This window comes from Moschus berezovskii, chromosome 19, assembly GCF_049115385.1.
Source record: "Moschus berezovskii isolate FMDL1 chromosome 19, NW_MosBer_1.0, whole genome shotgun sequence".
Taxonomy (NCBI): Eukaryota; Metazoa; Chordata; class Mammalia; order Artiodactyla; family Moschidae; genus Moschus; species Moschus berezovskii.
The window spans coordinates 62,015,855-62,029,795 of record NC_142478.1 but is presented as its reverse complement, the minus strand read 5'-3'; the positions used below and the strand labels follow the sequence as shown (position 1 = coordinate 62,029,795).

The 13,941-nt window shown below is 36.3% G+C and overlaps 1 protein-coding gene and 1 non-coding gene across 3 annotated transcripts in view; one reads left to right on the top strand and one right to left on the bottom strand.

Moving 5' to 3' along the window:
- Nucleotides 1–13,941, bottom strand: part of MED13L (mediator complex subunit 13L) — a 289,899-nt gene that overhangs the window by 95,729 nt on the left and 180,229 nt on the right. The window lies entirely within an intron of this gene.
- On the top strand, nucleotides 7,719–7,790 carry TRNAV-UAC (transfer RNA valine (anticodon UAC)). Its single transcript has one exon. It is a non-coding gene; the product is annotated as a tRNA-Val (tRNA).

Below are 13,941 nucleotides of genomic sequence, written 5' to 3'. Positions count from 1 at the left end.
TACAGCTAAATACCAGAGGACAAGTATAGGTTTCTCTAAAACGTCAAAAACAATTCTTACCTGTGGGAATCCAGAGGTGATGTGGAGGAGTTTGGACTAAGGTTGAGCCCTGAAGAATTTTCAGGGAGATAATGTGAGACTGAAAGCTTAGGAAGGAAGTCACTGCAGGAAAGGAAATACTAATAAATAGCTTACGTTTACTGAGTGCTCACTTTGGCAAGCACTATTCTAAGGGCTTTATTATCTCCTTAAATTCTCACAGTTAACTCTGAGACAGGCATTATGTTATTATCCCTATTTTGAAGTGATAAGACAACAGAGATACATAGTTAGGGTAACTTGCCCATAGTCACATCATTTGTCAAGACTAGGGCCATCTTTCAAATTCAAATCTGACTTGACCAAAGCACTATACTCTCAAAGCACTGAGCTTTACAACCTTAACGGAAATGGCATGAAAAAAAGTAGCTTTCATACATATCTTAACAACTAGACATGTCAATCTATAAAGATTCTGTCAAGTTGAAATGCTTTTAAAATAACACAACTATTAGTGAAAAGTTCACGGACACCAAAATGGTTAAAACAGACAATTCCAAGTGCTGACAGATGCAGAAAAACAGAAAATTTCATACCCTACTGATGGGAGTCTATATTGGCAAAGTCACTTTTGGGAAACTGCTTGACAGTATCTCTTAATATTAAAGGTGAACATCTGTAGGCCTTCAGTTAACACACCGCTAAGTGTAAGCATCAGTCCCAACTACTGCTGGTGATGATAAACTCAGTCTAGTAACTACATTTGTTTCCTATGAATTCCCCATGTAGCAATGACATAAAGAAGAGAATCATTTTCAGATGAGATTCTCTAGGATTCTTTAAGAAATTATATTCTATCTCATCATAAATGACTGCATAGTTAAAATTAATATCTTGGGTACTAATTCAAATTGCACCTAATGATCCTAGAGAAATGAATTACTAGAGATAAAAGATAAATCTTACTTGGGTTTCTGATCTTTATTTCGATCCTTAAAAATTAACAGACCTCTTTAATTTGTCTAACTTGGCAGATTTACTAATATCAGGAGTATGCTGCAGTTACTTACATGTATTTGGTTACTGTATGTCCTCCACAACACAAATAGTAAAAGAGCAAACAGTTCTGGTAAAGCAATAAAAAGTCTTTTTTTTTTTTAAATGTTTCCTACAATTAAATATGTAACTGTAAAACAAAGTTAACCTAGAAGCAGAAGTGACCAGAGGAGAATCTCTGGAGAAAAGTAATAAGAGTGATTTAACAGAAAATGAAGCTGGCTAACACCTGAAGGATTAATGGCAGTAGATTATTCCAAGTTGCTCAGATACACAGCCTATAAAATAAAGCCCTGTGAGGCAGTCAAAAGTCCCAAAGAGATTACATTTAATAATCCTCCTGAAATGGCAGACAGAGGAACATTCTACACGAAAGTGTGGTGTCTGTGATGTCAAGGATGACAAAGACAGTAGCAGTAAACCCGAGAAGCCAAATCTCCAGCATCTAAACTCCAAAGTTCTCCCTGCCCTTATTTTGTGCAGCAGAGCTAATTAGCTGCCTTAAATGAGTATTCAGTATTCACATGCTATCCAGAGTTGCATACCATCTCTGCCATCAGCCTGGTCATCAGCACTTAAATTCTAGGTAGTGACCTAATAAAAGAAGATGTAGCATTTTGTTAATGAGATATTGGTGATTTCTCTTCTGCCGCTGCATAAGCTTAGTCTATCCTATACTCAGACTAATGGTCCTTATTACAATCTCTGAAACAGGTTACATATGGAGATAGTCCAAAAGTAAATTTCAATACTTTTACATTCACCTGGCAAAATATGATCACTTCCTTCAACTATTAAAGATGACTCTCAGAGTTCAAAATATGCCCTGCTTTTCAAAAATTTGATATTCAAAGTATCTAAATTTAGGAAACAGACTTTAGCTTTGTTTTTAAAAAGCTCTGATGGTTACAAAAGGAAGCTTTACAGGCTTATTTTAAACCACTCAGCTATCTATATCTAGCACATTTATAAATAGGATTCAGTTCATTAAAATGTATTTTTAAAAATGTATTATTGCATATGTTTTTTGATCCAATGTCTTAATGCATACTGAAATAACTATCATTTAGGGGAGGACTCATCCAGAACTTTACTAATTTTCTTACTTATCTTTGGCAAGATACATAACAGAAAAGTTTTTAAGCCTTTTAAATTACTAAAATAAGTCAATTATAGCCACTCAAAAGACATACATTATATTTTCTTCCTAAGAATTCAGCCAGCACCCTTACCCTGAAAAGTGGCGATTATTTCCTACTGGACAAGTTCTAAAGAACAGGCATTATTAGCTTCTGATTTGAGGCCCACATTCTTCTCAGCTGATCTGATTTCTCATTTTAAGAAGTGAACAAGGACATAAAGAAAATATACCTTCATTTGTTTATTTTCAACCCAAGCAATGTTAAACTTCTACAATTCAAAAATACTATTTCCCTCATATATATGCTGGAGATAGGTCTATATAATTATTGTGCTCACATGTCTGCATAAGTAGCAAAATTAAAACAAATGTTGAGATTATTGAAAGTACAAAAGAAGTTTATACTATATCATGAACTGTCAATAAGACCTTTCACTTTTTCATGTCTACAATGGAAAAGAAACAGACCACAGGTTAAGGTGGTATCTTATTGGCCATCTATATAGCTATTTTTCACTCTCCAAATATTTTTAAGGTCATCAAAAGATGAAATAGGAGTCTTTCTTTCAGAAATAAGTTGCTAATAACTGTTTTTAATCAGTGTTGCTAGAAAAAGAATACCATCCTATAGGGAAAGCTGAACTAAAAACAATTTAGCCTACTGTAAGACAAGGACAGCACAATAAAGTACATGGTGGTTTACAGACTTCGAAATTTAACATTTATGTATTCTCAAATATTATTTTATTCCTCCATTGCCCCTCAGTAACATTCTAAAACATCAGTAGTTTTTCATCCCTTTTAGTAGAATGACTTATAATCACAAATGTAAAATACAAATACATTAATTAAGGATCTTAATATGGTAAAAGTATATACAGATGTATCTAATAAGAAGCTGTTATGCTTACAGAGACACATGAAATAATCATCCCCATTTACAAGTTTATGTTAAATAGAAATGTGCTACTATTTTTACCATAAAAAAGTTGTTATAGAAGTCATCAATGTCATAAGTATCACCTTAAACAAAATATCTGAAAAGTCTTTGTCTTTTCTCAACTGTGAGGCAAAATAACCCCTGCAAATACTATATAATTCCTCATATGAAATTCATATATTTTGAGAGAAAAGTAAAGTAAGTTCAAGATATTTCCTGTCGATTCCCCAGGGAACAGTCCAGGATCACCCTTTTTCAATTTGGAGAATGTATCTATGTATCATTAATGGTATCTGGAATTGTGCCAACTAGGCAATTTCTAATAAGCCTCAAATTTTAAAAAATTGTTTTGAGAAATTTTAAAAAGAACAGGTAGAAAGATAGCAATCAAGTACATTTTTTTTCAGATAGGATTAAGTGGTCAAGAAGTGTCACTGTGTATTAAATATAATTAGTATTTAAAAATCTGAGAAATATTTTAAGGTCTGAGATATTAAAAAGCAACCGTATATACACCAATATTTTGATAATTTAACTACAAAATACATTTATGAGATTGCACTGGGGGAAAAGATTCTAGATTAAACCATATCTTAAGTATACACACATCAACACAAATGACACTGGTTTTATGGAGCTTTGACTTTTGCAGAATTATTAATTCACTGAAGATAAACAGAAGGGAAAGCACAGAGACGAGAAGAAAGTTAAAGACATGAAAGCATGGTGTCATCTTTAAGATAAGGAAGTGGAAGCTGAGGACAGGGGCGTAAGAGCATCTGTGTCTCCTGTTCTTCTCCAATGTGCGCTTTCCTTCCTGTTCCATCTCTGAGGCTCAACTAACATTTACAAGCATGCTAACCACTAACTCAAAGCCTTTCTGTCACAAAAAGAATATAAGTTACTTTATTCATAAGAAATTTGGGGAAAAGGTTTCTTTCTTTCCTTTTTAAGTCATGAGACACCTATTTCTAAAACTTTCAGTTTTGTCCTAAATTAAAATTCCACCTTCTAAAGTTGTCCACATCAACATTTTTGACCCAGATGCATTTTAATTTAAAAATATATTGTAGTTAAACATAACATGCCTATTTAAATGCAAGGCTATATACAATCAATTCTCAATTGTTCAGCACTATGAAAGGCAAGAGTCGGACACAACTGAGCGACTGAACTGAACTGAACTGAACTGAAGAAAGGCAATGTCAGAGTGTCTAACAATTGGGCAGGGCCAAGTTCAAATGTGATCCATTATTAACTGCCTCAAGTTAATTAACCTCTCTATTTCAGTTTTCAATGCTCTAAAACAGATATGATAAAGCACAGCTCACAGAGATACAAACATTAAACAAGATGTGATCATGCTCTGGCTATAACAGTTATTGAAATTAAAGTTCTCACCACAAATCGGAATGAAATCACCTACTCATCAGCATTCACCTCAAAGTCCCTAATGTGAGTTTTAGAATAAACTCAAACATATTTTAAAAAACAGACTAGAAAGGAAAATCCACTCCAGAATCCAAATAACAAGATATTACAGAAGCCACATCCAAACACTGATACCTTAAATCAATTCTGTGGCACTGGTTTTTCAAACTTTCCTGAGCAATACTGCCTTCCTTTCATACCAAATGTTACAGAGCATCCCAATCTACTTCAAAAAGGAAAGAACAGAGTGGCCTAGGCTGCACTGAAGGCTGTTTTCACTCAGATGACCTCACAGTCCTACATACCACACAAAGTCCCAGAGCTCTTCAGACTCCCTACCAGAGAACTCCTTCCTCTACACCAGTCAAATTTGCGTACACGATGTCCCATACAGAAAGCGGACACACTTTGTGCCTTTCCTGCCTTCTTGCAAAATACTGGCTCCTCCACTTTATTATCTACTTTATTCCTCAAAAGAAGTTCAAGATTGTTCCACAGGCTCTGTAAGACAGTCCAGAACAAAACCCTCTCTCTGAACATGAACTATTCTTCCTATCCATTCTTCCAGATGAGGGTCCACCCATTTGGATCCTCAGGGCAGCACTTTGCTTGGTATTACTTAACTCCGGGCACTTGTCTTCTCTGCAGACCTAGTCACACTCACGAGGTATGTGTGAGCCCCTGACAGTCCTGAAGAGAGCCCTGCAGATCACTTTTTTGTATTACTAGAAGGCACTGAGTGTGCTCTGAGAAATGGCGGGGTGGGAAGAGTCATTTCAATTATACAATATTTGGGATTATTTAAGCTACAGACCCTGACTTAGATAAATTAACATCAGTAGAGCCCAAGATTAATCAGGCAAAAGCCTTTTTTAACTGTTACCATTAAAAAAAAAACCTGACTGGAGTATGCAAATTTAAAACTGTACTACACACATACTTAGTGCTGTTAACTGTGGTACTGCTATGTTATTATTAACACAAACATACATATAGCAGTTAGTATTTATTTCTTATGGAGACAGGTTAATTTGATTAAACTTCTCTGCTCTTAAAATCTTTGCAATTTGGTGCCCGGGATGTCTGGAGCATGAGTGCTTGGGGAAGAAAGCATGATTGAGAAAGCAAGAGGATCGACAGCTTAGTTAAGTCTTAGACTGAGAAGGGCGTTCCCAGGGTCTCATTAGTACTCAGCTTGTCTAACAGAGGGCTGCTTTGGCGAAGGCAGACAAGGAAGACTGCTTAAACACACAACAAAGCAACTGAGCCTTCCACAGCACTAAGCTGCCAAAAGAGCAGATTCCTCTCCTCACAGCTCCTCCATCTGACACTGCTTCAGCACTGAGACTCACCACACCAGTACACGGTCAAGTTCTGCTTTACAGGGCGCTGTTCAATTATAAACAGTGTAAGGACAGGGGCCACATCAGTTCTTCCATTGTTAAAAGCCCTCGCATTCATCATAATGTGTGGCATACAGCAGGCTCTTTAAAAAGGGGAGGTTGGGATGGGAATCTATGTATATGTACACATATACGCTGAGTATAATAAATGGATGGCAAGAATAAAGAAAAGTGCTTTCATGCTCACCATCACATCATACTGATTTTTTTTTTACAATATGACCTGAAGATTGAGTTTTAGAATTATGTTAAATATAAGATATCACATTAATAAATTTCCCTGCAAGGCAGGATGACATGTAGAATATTTAATATTATTTCTGATCAGGTCTAAGCATTACTTATAAACAGTTTTTAAGAGTCTGAAGAAAACATGATTGCAATACAGTAGAATCTCCTGCATTCTGGCAGCACATCAAAAACCTGTCCCAACAGGCCTAATACTGCATGGTCAGCGAAGAGGAAAAGTGAAAGGAGTCTTCTACTTTGCTGCTTCTCTGAAAAGGGAATCACATTAGGCCATTAAGTAGTCAGATACATTATTTTATTGCTTGCAAAACCCCTGGGTAATAAAGAATGAGTACAAATTGCCACAGGCAGTTTTGGAGGAAAAACAGAACTGTGCAAAACAATGACAGCTGCTCCCCGCAGCACTGGACGACTACAGTAAAGAAAACAGTGCATCGGTTGTAGTTTTTCTGCTCAAGTAGAGCACAGGGCCATGTGTGAGAAGGGGCTACATAAGCACCTAATTCTGCAGAATCTGGGTGCAAGGCACAGGGAAGAGAAAGGTGAGAGAAGAGGGAGATATATTTTGTAAAAGCAACCACGAGTCAGAATCAGTCACACACATATATTTCCATTCTCTTCTCAGTAAGACGACCATGGGCAGCCACCATGAAAAAAAAGCACATGCCCCTGGGAAACACATAAGTAAAAAGGTCAATACTTTTTATTGAGGGGAACATTAATATTTTCCCATGGAAATACTAAGACATAAAAATAAAGAAGGATATTTCTTCAACATGGTCTATGATCTAAGGAAATAATTTCCAGGCAAAGAAAACCAATTTGTGTCCGATCTTGTATGGGGAAATAGCAAGAATGAGTGATTTATTTTCATGGGGTTCAGAGACTAAAACAGGACTCTTATCTTCAACCTTGCTTAAAAGATGTTATAAAATATCAGATTTATTTCTAAAAACCACTGCTTTACTTTAACCTCTTTATTGTGCTATTTTAAAGTATTGCATGAGACCTTTATTTTACACACTACTAAATTACAAGAACTCTTCTGTATTATAGGAATAAAAATGCAAGAGCTTTGCTTTTAATTACAGATAGAATCTCATTAAAAAATCATGTGAGAGTTTTATCTGTAACAAAATAGAGAAAACCCTTATTTATGAATTTTCAACTTTCAAATTTTCATTGAAAAGAAGAAAAATCTCTAGTGCAAAGGAATCAACTACACCAGCGACCAACAGATGGCACAGGTGGTCACAAGCAGCCACTTCAGTATCTGCTCTTTCGACCCCTATAGTCAGCAGATTCACGCTCAGTTTCACCAAGTTTTGATAAGATGACTAACTCTATGATGTTTAACAAGCAAAACAGAAGCACAAAGAAAAAATGCGTGGTCAACAGAAATGAAACCTGAGATCATTTCTAAATCTAAAAATGAGGAGGAAATGATAAGGTCAGGACTTCCCTGGTGGTCCAGTGGTAGGACTCAGCACTTACATTGCTGGGGGCCCGGGTTTGATCCCTAGCCAGAGAACTAAGATTCTGCAAGGCTGTGTCATGTGGCCAACACAACACTGAAATATGTGCTACAAAACAAATCCACACAATCCTGAAATGTGTGCTATAACAACGTAGTTCTCTATGATACCTATGTTGATCATCCAATGACAGTTTACCTGCTTCAACAATTCTCAAATGGTCCACATTAGTACACCTTGGGAAAAGACATTTGGATAGCACTTATACTGTCAAGAGGCACCTGGTAACAGTGACAGGAAATTAAAAAATTCTCTGCAGGAGAGGGAAAATTCAAAAAAACCATTTTGACTACATACTCCTATCAGCTAAATAAATAAATGAGCAGACATCACCAATATGGAAATATTTGTTTACTTTCTAGTTTTTCACACCTAACTGTATTTCGTTGAATGTAAGATATGATAAATTGTAGAACTGTTATTTTACTAGCGCTAAGGAATAAAAAGTACTAATTACAATTCTTAAGTAAGAAATACCACAATTTGAGATGTTAAGATGGTGGTGAGGGGGAGGAGATGCACTTTAGAGCCAAAGAAGTGTAGGGAGTGACTAGCACTGATGTGTTCTGTAAGATCTAAAAACTCCAGGAAATACTGAAGCAAAGGTAAGACTGGCATGTTGCAGTCCATGGGGTCACCAAGAGTCAGACATGACTGGACAACAACAAAACATCCACAACGCTGGGATTTTTAATAGAAAGGGAGAAGAGACACAAAGTAACATTTTTATTCATGCACTTTAACAGATTTGTCTTCTGTACAAAAGTCTGGAGATCCTTATCAGAATACAGGATGAAAGGACACTGGTAGAAGATGAGGTGAGATCTCAACAAATGGTTACTGAATGAAGAAGCAGATGTTTTATCTCCTCTACTGGATTTATTACACATCACACGAACACGATCTGTGATGAACTCAACAAGAAAATGGGAGAAAAAGCAGACGACAGATATTTCTCGTGAATTACCACCCCTCTTAACTTCTCCATTCAGTTCAGCTGCTCAGTGGTGTCCGATCTCTTCATTAGAGTAATATAACCATAGGGGTAAAGAACAGACTTCAAAGCCGAACAACTCTGGGTCTGCAGCATGACTATCTGTGCCACTCATTATGAAAATCACTACAGACACTTCAGTGCTCTCACCTATAAAATGAAGATAACAGTTCTTACATCACAGGGGTAAAATGGGGGATTAAATGAGAAAACGCACACAAAGCTTTTAGCAAACTCTAAGAACTCAGCAAGACTCAAGGTATGGCAACATAGGGATCATTTATTCAAATTAATTTCATCTTTTAAATTACTTTAGATTATCTGAGGTGAGAGAGGCAAAGATGGTATCTGAAAGTATTTGACCTAAAAACCAGTCTTATTCACCAAGACCATGTTTAAAATGTCACTCTAACACAAATATTCATGGGATGAATCCTGAAATCAAAATCCATTTTTACCTATAAATCTGAAGGAAAATCAAATTAGGGAACAGCACCAAAAATCACATACTGCCTTCTTATTTAACACCGGGATACACTGAGGAGTGCTCTGGGCCTCAGATGTGTCTGACAACTGACAACAGTAATAGGAACAGCAAAGTACACTCTCGAAAACACAAAACCAGAAGAATCTCCCCAAAACAGCAAGGCTCATTTTAACAAGATCTGATTTGCTTAACAAGTGCCTTTGACACAAACACTAGTTTAAGTAAGAATGTATTGATAACCTGCCCTGTAAGAATATATTCTACTGATGACCAATTTTCAAACATTAACATTCTCAAATATAAACACTCCTGACACATTAAACGTTTAGAATTTCCGAAATGGTCAACTGAAGAGTTCCACCTTGGCATAAACCCAAAGGTGGATGGCAAAATACTGACAATGTTTGTGGTAAGCAGGAATCACTGGCCTATAAATTTGCTTCCTGACTCCCGCTGCCTCTGTTTATTACCTTAGGACTGGCAATAGCTTTTCTCAGAGTGAGAAATCTGAGTTATACGTACAAACTTAAATTGACTTTCCACATATGCTTTTCAGAATGTCAGTGCTTTGGATTCAAACTCTTAAACGTTACATTTTAAGGACACTCAGTCTGTGCCCTCTCTAGGACTGTGAGGTTTCTAACCTGAAATAGGATTCTAACCTATCACTGCTATGCACAACCATATATATGCTAGCACAGGCATCACCTTTTATGTACTCATGGTAGCCCACATTAAAAAAAAAAAATCATACATTTCCAACATATAAAAATCTAATGGGGGGAAAAAGACAGGCCCTCAATTTGGCTCACAGCCAAAGAGCTCTGGGTGTAACAAGGGAACCTGGGCACAAGAGCCAAGGTACTCAAGAGAATGCAGCACTCATGACCTGGTCCATGTGAAGGATAAAGATGTTGCTTCCAAAAGTAACTGAGAAAAACTCAAGGCCCAAGGGATATGGAAGGGCTACCTTATTTGAAGATCTGACATCTTCCCATTGCAACAGCTCATCGAGTAGACACTTCTTAATAGTCAGAAACTTAGTGGCAGAAATGAATAACACCAAAGGAATCCAGAACAGCTCTATTAAAGCTGATACTTGCAACCAAGACTTGTTGGCCAAACACATCCCTCATTTAAAACAAGCCTAGCTTTTGTCTTTTTTCCTGAAAGATGATATCCAGCCTGGCTTCCTTCACTCCTCAAGTCCTGACAAGTTTTTCCTTCTTTTGGCCTGGGCACCTCATTTCCAACCAGCCGGTGAACTGCCTGGTCCAATGGTAAAACCCTGCCTGTCCCAAATTCTTGCTCTGGCTACCCAGTCTCAACACAGAATCCACCAAAGTCAAAGGCACTGGGGTAAGAGCAGAGACCAGAGAGAGCAGGAAGTATGAAGGCAGGCTCAAAGCCCAGCCCCCTTTAACTTGCTGGCTGTCCAACTTTGAGTGGGCTACTTAACCTTACTGCACCTTAGGTTTTACATCCATAAACCAAGGGTAATTATTAACTAATAGGATTATTATCAGAATTAAATAATCTTTGAAAAAACGCTTATAAAAGTAGTACACAGTACTACTTTAACCAGTAAGTGCTAAGATATTATTCCATTTATATATTTTACATAACAAGAGGCTCACTGGGGGTAAAAATACTGCAAGAAAAGGATGTGTTTCTTATTTAGCCAGCTTTACAAAAAATGAAAACTAGTTAATATCAATTATATATCAATAAAACTGGGAGAAAATTTAAAGAAATAAAAACTGTAACAGGATCATTCATTGATTCTTCTATCTACCTACCATCCACTGACTTACAGAAATCCTGAAAAAAAGACTGGGCCCTGTGCTTAAGTCACTAGTCATCAGTCGGCCAAGTATAAGTCAAATACCATCAAACAGGGATGGAGGGAGAGAAGGGGAACTTCCTGGTCACAAAAAATAACTTTCAGAATCCATCAGCTCTTGCTGTCCTTGGTTCACAGGCTTCACAGAATCTGTGTCAGGTATCATTCTGTCTCACACCTTCATTTACAGATAAAGAAACTGGTATCCAGCAAGATTTGTAGAGGACTTTTATCATTATTAATAAGTTATTTTATATGAATGCAAGCTTCATACACATTTGGTATTCTTGATTACTTAGAAGCACATGTTAAATACTATAAGAAATCTCAATGTGAGTGAAAATATAAATCCATATTCAAACAAATATTTTTGCTGAGCTATTGAAAATTAGGGGAGGTCCCAGTTATTGGTCAAATATAAATAATACAACTAGAAACAACAATGAAAAGAAATTTTTCCCCAAATACTGTTTTCCAGAAATGGTATTACTAGGTGAAAGAATAACATTTTAGTTCTTGTTTTGCAGTACAATATCACTATCTAGAAAGACCAGATTCATTACCATTTTTTTTTTAAAGCGTTGCAGTAAATAAGTGTGGAGGCAACCCTTAAGTGTCACCAGCCTTGGTTTTGTCCATTTTACTTTTGCCTCATTAATATACATGAATGTATACTTCCTGTTTATTTCTATCTGCATTTATTTGGGGGCTTCCCTGGTGGCTCAGCAGTAAAGACTTGCTTGCAATGCAAGAGATGCAGGTTAAATCCCTGGGTCAGAGAGATCCCTGGCGGGCTGCAGTGCATGGGGTTACAAGAGTGTTTTAAGAAATAGGATGGGTGAACAAAACACTTCTCTTGCCAAGTTTGCTATCAAGATTATTGTAAAGACTGACTGAAACTGAGTCTTTGTTTCATAAAAAATGGCTGTTTTTTAATCTATTAACCATTTGCACAGAGAAGGGTCTAATTAATGTGTTTATTTTCAGTATTTCCTAGATATTATACTTGACATATTGATCATGATCAGACCATTGCTATTTTTTTTATTAGTATTGCTGGTTTTCAAGTACTTTTTGAAAAAATTTTAATGTAACTACCAAAATATAGATAAATTATTATTGGTTCAATAGGATTTTTTTTTAAGCTTCATTTTAAAGTACAGTCAAGATAAATAAGTTTTTCTGGTGTATTTATTGTTAATGAGCATGTTTCATTTCACATTTGACTTCAGTGCCTATAGTTTGAATTAGCAGTTTCAAGTTTTTTCCATATTAACATACACACCTTTCTCAGTTTATTATAATGTTTCTCTTCCCAATACTTTTATTTTACTCAAACAAGAACTTGTTAAATTCATATACAGCTGACTCTATTCTAAACTATGCATCTTACTTTTTTTAGGGAGGGTGGGTAGGATAGTAGTTGATGGGTACTAAGTATCATAAAATTTTAACAACTGTTACTTTTTTCATGACTTAGAAACAGGTAATACAATCCCCCATATGCCCTTTTTACCCATTAGAATCAGGCCTGATTATTTTTTCACGCATACTTGACTATAATTATGTCAAGTTTTATATAGTATAAGCATCAGTCACTTTTGACAGGATGCATTAAAGGCTAAACTAGATAAAATCACTGCCAGGGGATGTGTCCAAATGCAAGGACTATTATAAAACAGGCACTTATAATTCCAATGCACATTTTTGGACAGCCCAGAATTTAAATCTCAGAGCCACAATCACTAGTTGTGTGACCTTAGGCAAAGGACATAATCTCTCTGAGCTTTACTTTTCACATCTATAAGATAACCAACTCTCTGTAAAGGTTATTATGAGGATTAAATTAACATTCATTTGGCTAGTAAATGTTTGGCACACTTCTAAGCACTTTGTAAGTATTAACTCATTTAATTTTCATAACAATCCTGTGGTGTATAGGAACAACAATTACCTTTCTTTAACAGATAAACTGGAAAAAAAGACATTAAGTAACTTTACTCACCTAAGGTCACACCACTGGTGAGTGGGAAACCTAGGGTTTGAATCCAGGCAATCTGACCTCAAAGTCAACACTCAGGTACCACACTAAAGTGCCTCTCAAAACACTGAAAGCACTTGCCCAGCACCCAGCATAATGGTAAGAATGATGATAAAGCACACAATGCGAGGCCTAGCACAGAGCGCACAGTCCCCTAGAGGCCCAAAGACGGCCGAGGGCCACAGTGTTAAGATGACATGTAAAATACACAAGTACTCCTAGATTAAACTTATACACAGTACAGAAATCTCTAAAAATACAAATTAGTAACACTGCTCTAAGAATGTAAAAGCAGTGAACTGTATTAGAAATCATTCTCTACCACTGAGAGCCTGGTTTTTTCTCTTAACATTACAAATAACTAGCAGTTGATATTTGGGGTGTGTGTGTGTGTGTGTATATATATATGGGTTATATAGTGAGTAGCCATTTCTTTCTCCAGGGTATCTTCCCAACCCAAGGATCGAACCTGTGTCTCTTGCACTGCAGGCAGATTCTTCACCTGCTGAGCCACTGGGGAACCCCCAAGAAATACAGGGTAGGAAGAAGAAAACAACAATCACTAGTACTTCAATATCATCATATACAGTTTGAGATAAATATTTAATTTTCCAATGATGACAGCTATAATACTTTCTTTCTGAAAACAGATGAAATTTCATGAACTAAAGTGATGTCAAGGTGCTTCAAGACAGAAATGTTCAATTGAATAAGAAACATTAACTCCACTTACAATTGTTTTATATAATGAATGCTTTCTCCACTCTTTATGCTTAATGTAA